The sequence below is a fragment of the Haemaphysalis longicornis genome, unplaced genomic scaffold, assembly GCF_048455015.1.
Source record: "Haemaphysalis longicornis isolate Haplotype H1 unplaced genomic scaffold, Haemaphysalis longicornis Haplotype H1 scaffold_6, whole genome shotgun sequence".
Classification (NCBI taxonomy): Eukaryota; Metazoa; Arthropoda; class Arachnida; order Ixodida; family Ixodidae; genus Haemaphysalis; species Haemaphysalis longicornis.
The window spans coordinates 140904207-140912616 of NW_027526407.1; positions in this window are offsets into that span (position 1 = coordinate 140904207).

Below are 8410 nucleotides of genomic sequence, written 5' to 3' on the forward strand. Positions count from 1 at the left end.
GGCACGTGACGTTGCCTCGTTTCTCTTGCGTCGATTTATACTTCGTCACGGTGCCCCTAAAGAACTGCTCAGTGACCGGGGACGTGTCTTCCTGTCTGACGTCATTTCGGCGCTTCTTAAAGAATGCCATGTCATCCATCGCACGACCACAGCTTACCACCCGCAGACAAACGGTCTAACAGAGCGCTTTAACCGCACCCTTGGAGATATGTTGTCTAAGTACGTGGCGTCCGATCATAGAAATTGGGACCTGGTGCTTCCATACGTGACGTACGCTTATAACACCGCCACTCAAGTCACGACTGGGTTCTCTCCATTTTTCCTTTTATACGGGCGTGAGCCATCGTGTATGTTGGACACCATTCTGCCGTATCGTCCCGATCCATCTGAGTGTGCTCCGGTCTCGGAGGCCGCCAAGCGTGCAGAAGAATGCCGGCAACTTGCTCGTTCTTTTACCACGGAAGAACAGGGCCGCCAAAAATCTCACACTGATGGCAAGCCCGTGCCGAGCTTCGTTCCTGATTCTCGTGTATGGCTCTGGGTACCCACTCGGACTCCTGGTCTCTCCTCGAAATTCCTCTCAAACTATCAAGGCCCTTACCGCGTCATCGAACAGACTTCCCCAGTCAATTATGTTGTCGAGCCCTTAACACCTTCCCAGGATCTCCGACGCCGTGGTCGGGAAACAGTGCATGTTGAACGTCTAAAACCCTATTACGATCCACTTGTTTCGCCAGCGCCGTGAGTCGCCAGGATGGCTACCCTTTTCGCCCGGGGGTGATTGTAATGCAGAAGATTGGCAACGTTCACCGGAATAATCAAGACCGTCACCAATCCCCTGCGGGAGATGTGCGCCACTTTATCGTCGTCGGTAGCAGAAGCCGAATATGGAAGCCGCACCGCCATCGCCTGGAGCGACGGGGTTCTCTCTCGCTCTGCTTCCTCCAAGCGTCGACTGTGCTCGGACTGTGCTCGGCCTGTCCCCTCCTCGTCTTTCGCCTACACAGCAACCCTTGCCAATAAACCCCATTTCAATATATATATACATTGCCACGCACCATGCATTGTTTATTTATTGTTTGTTTTTACTGCCCGGCCCAGCCCTGGTGTGCTATCTGCGTTCCAAGCTAAGCGCGGCTTCCATGCGTTATTTTATTGCCGCACGGGCTAATCACATTCAGAAAAGCAGACTGTTTCGCCCTCACGTCACTAGCCCAGAAAAATCTTCTGTGATCTACAAGGTTCTGTATGTGAACCGGCGGTTCCAGAAACACTTGCGCCGAAAGATAAAAGCCTGCACAGCAGACGCCGCGGCATTCGAATCGCGGGGGTCGCCTGCAGGCGTCACTTTGTTGACTGACGCTTCGCCGCCGCTGTATTCTTTGAGTTGTTAGGGGAGCACAAGTTCGCTCCAATAAACTTGTTTTCCTTGAAGACAACTGCGTCGTGTCTGGCTTCGTGGCAATATATATATATATATATATATATATATATATATATATATATATATATATATATATATATATATATATATATATATATATATATATATATATATATATATATATAAATATATATATATATATATATATATATATATATATATATATATATATATATATATATATAAATATATATATATATATATATATATATATATATATATATATATATATGGCGGTTATGTTGGGTACGACGAGATGTAGCCAGTTATTGCCATTGTGCAGGAAATGCCAGATTGTCTAGAAGGCATAATAAATGCATTCTAGTCAGGGTGTTCTTTACAAAGTGGAAAAAGTCACGAGTAGCGTTTTGCGCGACGTATTGTATGCAAGGAGAAGGCGTAAACAAGTTAATAACACTCGCATATACTTGTTATTCTATATATAAGTAATGCCAGAAACAGTCCGCTGAGCCTTCTAATCAACCATTTCGGGTATCCCCACTAACGTGAAACCTGGGGACGGAAAAGCATGCATTTTATAGTGTATTCAAAGATTGTTAGTCGCTCTCTTGCCACACGGCACGTGCTGATTGACCCCAGAGAAACGCCTGTGGGAAAAGCAATCGGGCACTTTCTTAGGCGATTACGCATTCTCTTGCGTTGAAATGGATTTAAGCAATTAAAAGATGCACAGACTGGTCGTAAGGTGTCTTCATGTCGCACGCCGCCGCATGCTCTGAAGTGTGCTTTACCAGACCACGAACTATGCACCCAGATCATCATCAAGACAGATGAACCGCCAGAGCTTCTGCACTTCACCGGCAGTTGTGCGGGAACCCAGATGTCCTCTATGTGGATGCTGCGGATTATCACGACCGACCGGCTGCGGCCGTAGCCGTTGTAGACCAGCAAGGAAACTAGCTAGCACATAAGGAAACTAGCAAGAAAACAAGGAAAATAGCTATTACGGAAGCCAATATTATTGTGTATGATTAAAAGACGGCAATAACAAACTTCCTGGCGGCACGAATATCCCTGCCAGCGGCCAAAATTCTTTCGGCGTTTATTGGCGACAGACGCAGGCATGTTAGCCTGGTATCAACACCAGCGCACTCGTCCCTGCCGGGGAATGAACTAACTCACGAGGCAGCCCAAGATTTCGGCAACCAGGCTGACCTCAACGGAAACATCGGGCCTACGTTCACGGGGAGCAGAGACAGGCTGGGCACGTACAGGGAGAGTACGCACCACTGACGGTTGAGCCGCCTCAAGTACCCTGCAGCACACACTTCCCTCAACAAATGGCAGTCGGTTGCGTGGAGACGAATACAGTCGAACACCTTCCCCAATCCTGTTCTCTACCACCGATATTACCCAGACACGTATTCCGACAATTGCAAGTGGTGTGCAGACAAACCTACCCTACAACACATCATATGGCCATGCCCACAGAAACCCGGTTCACTTAATAGAGCATTGAACATCCGGACTAAATAGCAATGGGAGGCCGCCTTGCTCAGCTCTCACCCCGACTTACAAAAATTACTCGTCCAGCTGGCGGAAGATGCCGCTAGGGCCCACGGGCTCATGGACGCCATCTAACGGGGAAGGCTAGGTGACTTCCTCCCTGTCAACCCCTTCCTTCTACCAGTTTGGGCTCAAATAAAGTTTCTTCTCTCTCTCTCTCACACACACACAAGGTGGGCGGTCCCGTTATTCACACTGTCACAAAGTCAAGTGCAAGGCGATGACGAATACGCGCTCTCTGTGGTACGTTGAAAATGCTTATTATCTTTTTTATTCGCGTTTATACACACTTTTGTCTGTATTTATACACTTTATTTCTTTTTAACCGATGTCCAGTTTTTCCTTTTCTGTCAGTTAGCGCCCATTTCCTGTCTAATACCCCTAAGGAGTATGAGGAATTCTTTTGGCACAAACCAACCAACCATATACTCCGAGAGCACCATCATCATCATCGGCTATCGGGGCACTCACTCCAACCCCAGCAATGCGTCCAATTACAAAATGCCATCAAGAAAAGAGAAATAGATGACGGGAAGCGAAGGAGTGTGGCGGGTGAACTGCTGCGGAGATACAGGGCCGTCGGGTGCTCCGACCAGAGCATGCAGCAGCGGGCGGACACCTACGAAACCATCCGCACCTACCATCAGCAGGTGATCATGATCGTCAAGTATAGGAACCGGAAGACTGTTTACCCATGAGGGCCGTGTTGGCTCCAACTGCGAGAGCCCTGGTCACGGTGTACGTGGACCTCCATGCGTGACCTGGCCCCCACTACCGATGCCACGCAATGACTGACCAGTACCTACGCAGCCACGCCTTAACTAGAATAAGTGTACGACAAGACTGGGGAAACTGTAAGCCGTGTGCGGTGTTTTTCGTATAGCTCAACGTTTGTTGTAGTCTTTGCCGATTTGCTAAGCTATCCTCGTCGTGGCAAGTGTCCAACTCCGCGTGACTGTTTTGGGTTTACCGGTATATAACCGCAGTCTCGTGTCCATGGTGTTTGTCGGAATTACTTTGTTTTGTCCAAGAAGCCGACAATAGACATGCGAAATTGCTTGGTGATCTAGCAACAGTGATGTAAACGAGACCGTCGGCCATATTGGTACCGGCGCCGATCGGGAAGTTTCGTATCTACTCGTATTGTTTACTGTGGAAGAGTATGTGACGTTAACGCGGTATGGCTCAAACTGGACGGCGTTTTCCGACTCCCGACCGCGGATTATGAGCGAAGGACTTGTCTGCGCTGCCGACTGTGTCCGAAGACTCATACCACTCAGGGTGCCGCGCCAAGGACCCATCCGAGCGGCAGCGGAGCAGGGCATGCCGCCAAGCACCGAGGCGCATTGCTCGCCTTCATTGGTGCGGACAAACATGTGCCACTCGCAGTAAGTAAATCCTTCTTTGTTTTTTACTTGACGCGAGTTAACCGGTATGAGAATTTGTACAGCACTTTGTTCAGCGTTGTCTTCCATGAAAATGCGTAGCGGCGACCCTGTTGCAGTAACCCTGAATGAGGTAAGCGACAATCGCCAGACGGTACCGCTAGTGGGTTGATTAGGTATTTTCAAATGCTGTAGATCGAATTTACAGGATGATTTTTGGCGAAGATGCTTACGGAAAGGTTGCGGCCGTTTTCTGTGATGTTCGTCCGCCCGCGCGTTTGCCGCAAAGCAATCGCGCTTTGCCACGAAGTCAACTACTAAAGCGCACATACGCCTTGAATTTTCTTTTTTTGTGTTTTAATTATTTATTGCGCATGTTTTGCCGCAAAAATCTGTTTGCGTGTCTGTCTTCTCCTTTTATGGCTGCGGGGTGGTTGTGTTTGCTTCTAAAGCGCATGTTTTTGGTGTGTACGAAAAGATAATGCAGTGAAACCTCGTTAGCTCGAACTCACTGAACTAGAAGATTTTTTTAATGTGATGGGTCATCGCTATAGCCCGAATGTTTCCCTGTTTATCTCGAAAGGTTGTGGAAGTGAGTTCCAGATAATCATAATATTGCTTGCTTAAGTTATGACGAACAAGATTAGGCGGGTGCTGGTATCATTACCCACGCTGAGGTTTTTAAATGTTAAACTTCCTTCTCTTGAAAATGCATTAACAAAGCATGCAGAGATACTTGCACGTTTGAACTTGACAAAGCATTTTGACATCATTGTGTGAGGTGTAGGTCCTTGCCCTTGCAACAGTGTTAAGCAAGACACAAAATCTGGTCATTTTGAGTCCGTTCCTTGAGGCCACTTCTTTCTGTTCGGTTATTTACGTAGTAACTGTACCGGACTAGTCCTGTTCTTCCCTGAGTTGTATTTACTGTTACTCGCTCTGTCCTTGCAGGTTGGGCCTCATCCATGTGCTCAGCAGCTGTTTTCGCTCCCGGAAGAAAAGTGGCAGGTCCTATGTTGTGTGCCACATGTTTGAGACTGACAGTGGGGCGATTGGGAGGCAGTGTGAGATTGCCCGGTGGGTTGCAGTGAAGCATGGAGTCACATCCTGGCTGCTGTGCACCTACTCGCCCTCTTGCAAGCCGAAGGTTTTAATAGGCGCAGCGGAGCTTGCGTGCACTGAGCTGCCACAACAGTGGGGACGTCCGAGACAGCAGGGCATCAAGGCAGCGAGTGTCCAAGACATGACTGGAGAAGCCCGGGATAAAATGGCCCCTCCCTACCCTTGCAATGCGTCTGTTTGATGGACGTCGAGTACAGGAGCAATGCGAGCAGCAACAAAGTGCCGTGCAGGCACTTGGGAGAAAACTTGGTAGCCTTGGGAATGGGTTTTTTGCCCCAGTTGTGCTGGCCTCATCCCCCACAGTGACACAAAGAAGGACTGGCATGGCACCTGAAGGGTCACTTATGAGCTACCAGCAAGCATTCATTTCAGATTTCGCCATGGTCACCTCGCGAGCACGCAGAGGCTGGGCAAATTCGTGTTTACTAGACCGCGGCATGCAGGGGTGCACAAATGCTTCCTTTGTTTCATTTATATCCACAGTTTGCTATTCTGTACGCGCTATAAATTAGCGAAATAGTTTAATTTACTGGGATTTTCACTGTAGATACAAAAAATGCAAAAGCACTCAAGCTGATGCGCGGCGGCCTGATGCAACTGTGGCCTTTTTCTGTTTCTTTTTTTAAAAACTTGAAAATTGTCTCAGCTACCTACATCAATGGCCACTATCATTACGTCGGAGGCATGCATGCAGCATGTGACAAACTAGAGGAGTGACTGTGTATTTACCCGCAAAATATTCGACAGTAAATACATTATTGCTGAAATTACAATGGGCACCAAGTTAACTCTGATCTTCCAGCCCGGCAAATCGTGAACCAAGCGTAAAAGCTAAAATTTTACACCGTTAGATCATCATAAAACAGTCTTCGCCACTTCTGCACATATACGCGGGTAAATGCAACGTAAAAGAAATTAACAACACACTCCCACACCGTGCGCGCCCGCCAAAGAGGAAATTTTCAACCCCGCCGTGACGGTGTAGTGCGGCAAGAAAAGTTTGTTTATGGCCCTAGGTAAGATAAAGGCTCGTGTAGTGGCTAAGCGGCACCATTTAACAATGAAATGAAGCGGGCGCAGAGGCACAGGGGCGAGTAAAGAACAGACTAATTTTGGCAACGTGTGGTACTGTTTTCCCGGTCGAGAGCCGCTGTCAGTCGCATGAGTAGGTGGCGCACGCTCAGACTTCATTTAGAATACAAAGGCTGGACCACTGGTCTCCAACGCAGCTGTATGTTTCATCGGGACAGCGACTACGGAATCCCGCGCTTGCGAACCAACGACATATATTCGCTCCCAGCGCACCGCGCCCAGAGTGTCACAAAGGTTGCTCGCGTCGGCATAGTTCGCGTCAGGAAGTTCGCTCAAAAGCGTGGAACTTTACGTACCTTTTCTCCATTTGAATCGGTATATCCGCACGCATTGCATTCACTGCGGCACGAAGCGATGCTCCGGCATTGTAGTCCATCAGTAAGAGCGGTCGGTCAATGCCCGCCTTCTATGTTTTGCTAATTGGTTTCGATTTCAAACGACCGTACCAAAATGGCGGACCTAGTTACCGGGGTCAACGTGAGATGGTGGGGCTCATTTTGCATTGGGTCTTTTAAGGCGTTTCACGGCAGGACAAGACCAGTTCGTTTTATAAACCCATTAGGCCCACATTGGGAACAAGGGAGCTCGTAGCGATGAGCGAGCGCTTTGGCTTCGATGGCGGTGAGTTGACGCAGTGGGTGGACGCGGAACAAAAGAGCTTGCGCGATGAAAGAGCTGCAGAGCGCGAGCACGACCGGCTGAAAGCTGAGCAAGAGAGGGTCCGTTCCCAAATCGAAAAGCGCAGTTTACACCTGCGAGGCCATGTGGCGGAACTTAGTTCGGCGCCAAGAGCAGGGCCCGACACCGACAGCGACAGAGAAATCCTGGTGAAGCTCAGCTCGGCACCTCACAAAGCTTCAGCGAACACAAATTTTAGTCCCCGTTTAAGGATGCTCGCGATGACTTGGACGCGTTCCTAAACGGTTCGAAATTGTAGCAGAGGGCCAGGTCTGGCCTAAATCGAAATGAACCATTGCGCTGAGCACGTGTCTGACTGGGGAAGCGTTGAAGGTACACGGCCGCCTCCCGCCACAAGAGAAGATAGCCGTTCATCATTGAGGGTAACAGAGTTGATCCCTAGAGAGGGAAAGTATTGAAGGGGGTGGCAGAAAGCTAGATGGGTAGATGAGACGAAGACGTTGGCGGGGAAAGGGGCCGCAGTTAGCCAATTACCGGGGTTTGGAGAATATTGGGAGAGGCCTTTGCCCTGCAGTGGGCGTTGATAGGTTGGTAATGATGATGATATTGCCTACAGTACCCAAACTCCACGCCCATTGCCGCGTCGGCTTTGTGCTGCACGCAACAATGAGCTGGCCGAGTGTACACCTCTTTTGACAACGGGCGAAAAAAAGGGAAGGTTGCTATCTGCCAGGCTCTGCTTCCGCTGCGGGAAGCGTATCCATGTCACCCGTGTTTGCCGCAACGCTATAAGGCTTGTTTGCGCCCGGTGCTCACGACGGAAACTTATGTCACTGTGTGGCATTACGCATGAAGAGCCAGTAGGCGAACGGCGGATTTCTCTTTTTGATGGCGGCCTAGACGGTGGAGTATCGTGAGCGGCGCATTCAGTAACTTCCGCATCGGCAAGCGCCACGCCGCTCGCCCCCATGTACGAGCAGATATCACGCGCCTGGCCGAAGGGACCGACAGGTCAGCTTCTGCTGCGTGTCATTCTCGAAACCGGAAGCCAGCGCACGTTCATTGGCAGGGATGTTTGCCGCGCCCTTTCCTGTCCAATCAAGAGCCGAGCGGCTCTTCCTGATCACGTTTGGCCATACCCGTCCAACAAAAACTCTTCAGTCAAACTCGTCTCGGTCACCCTGAAAAGCCAGCATGATGA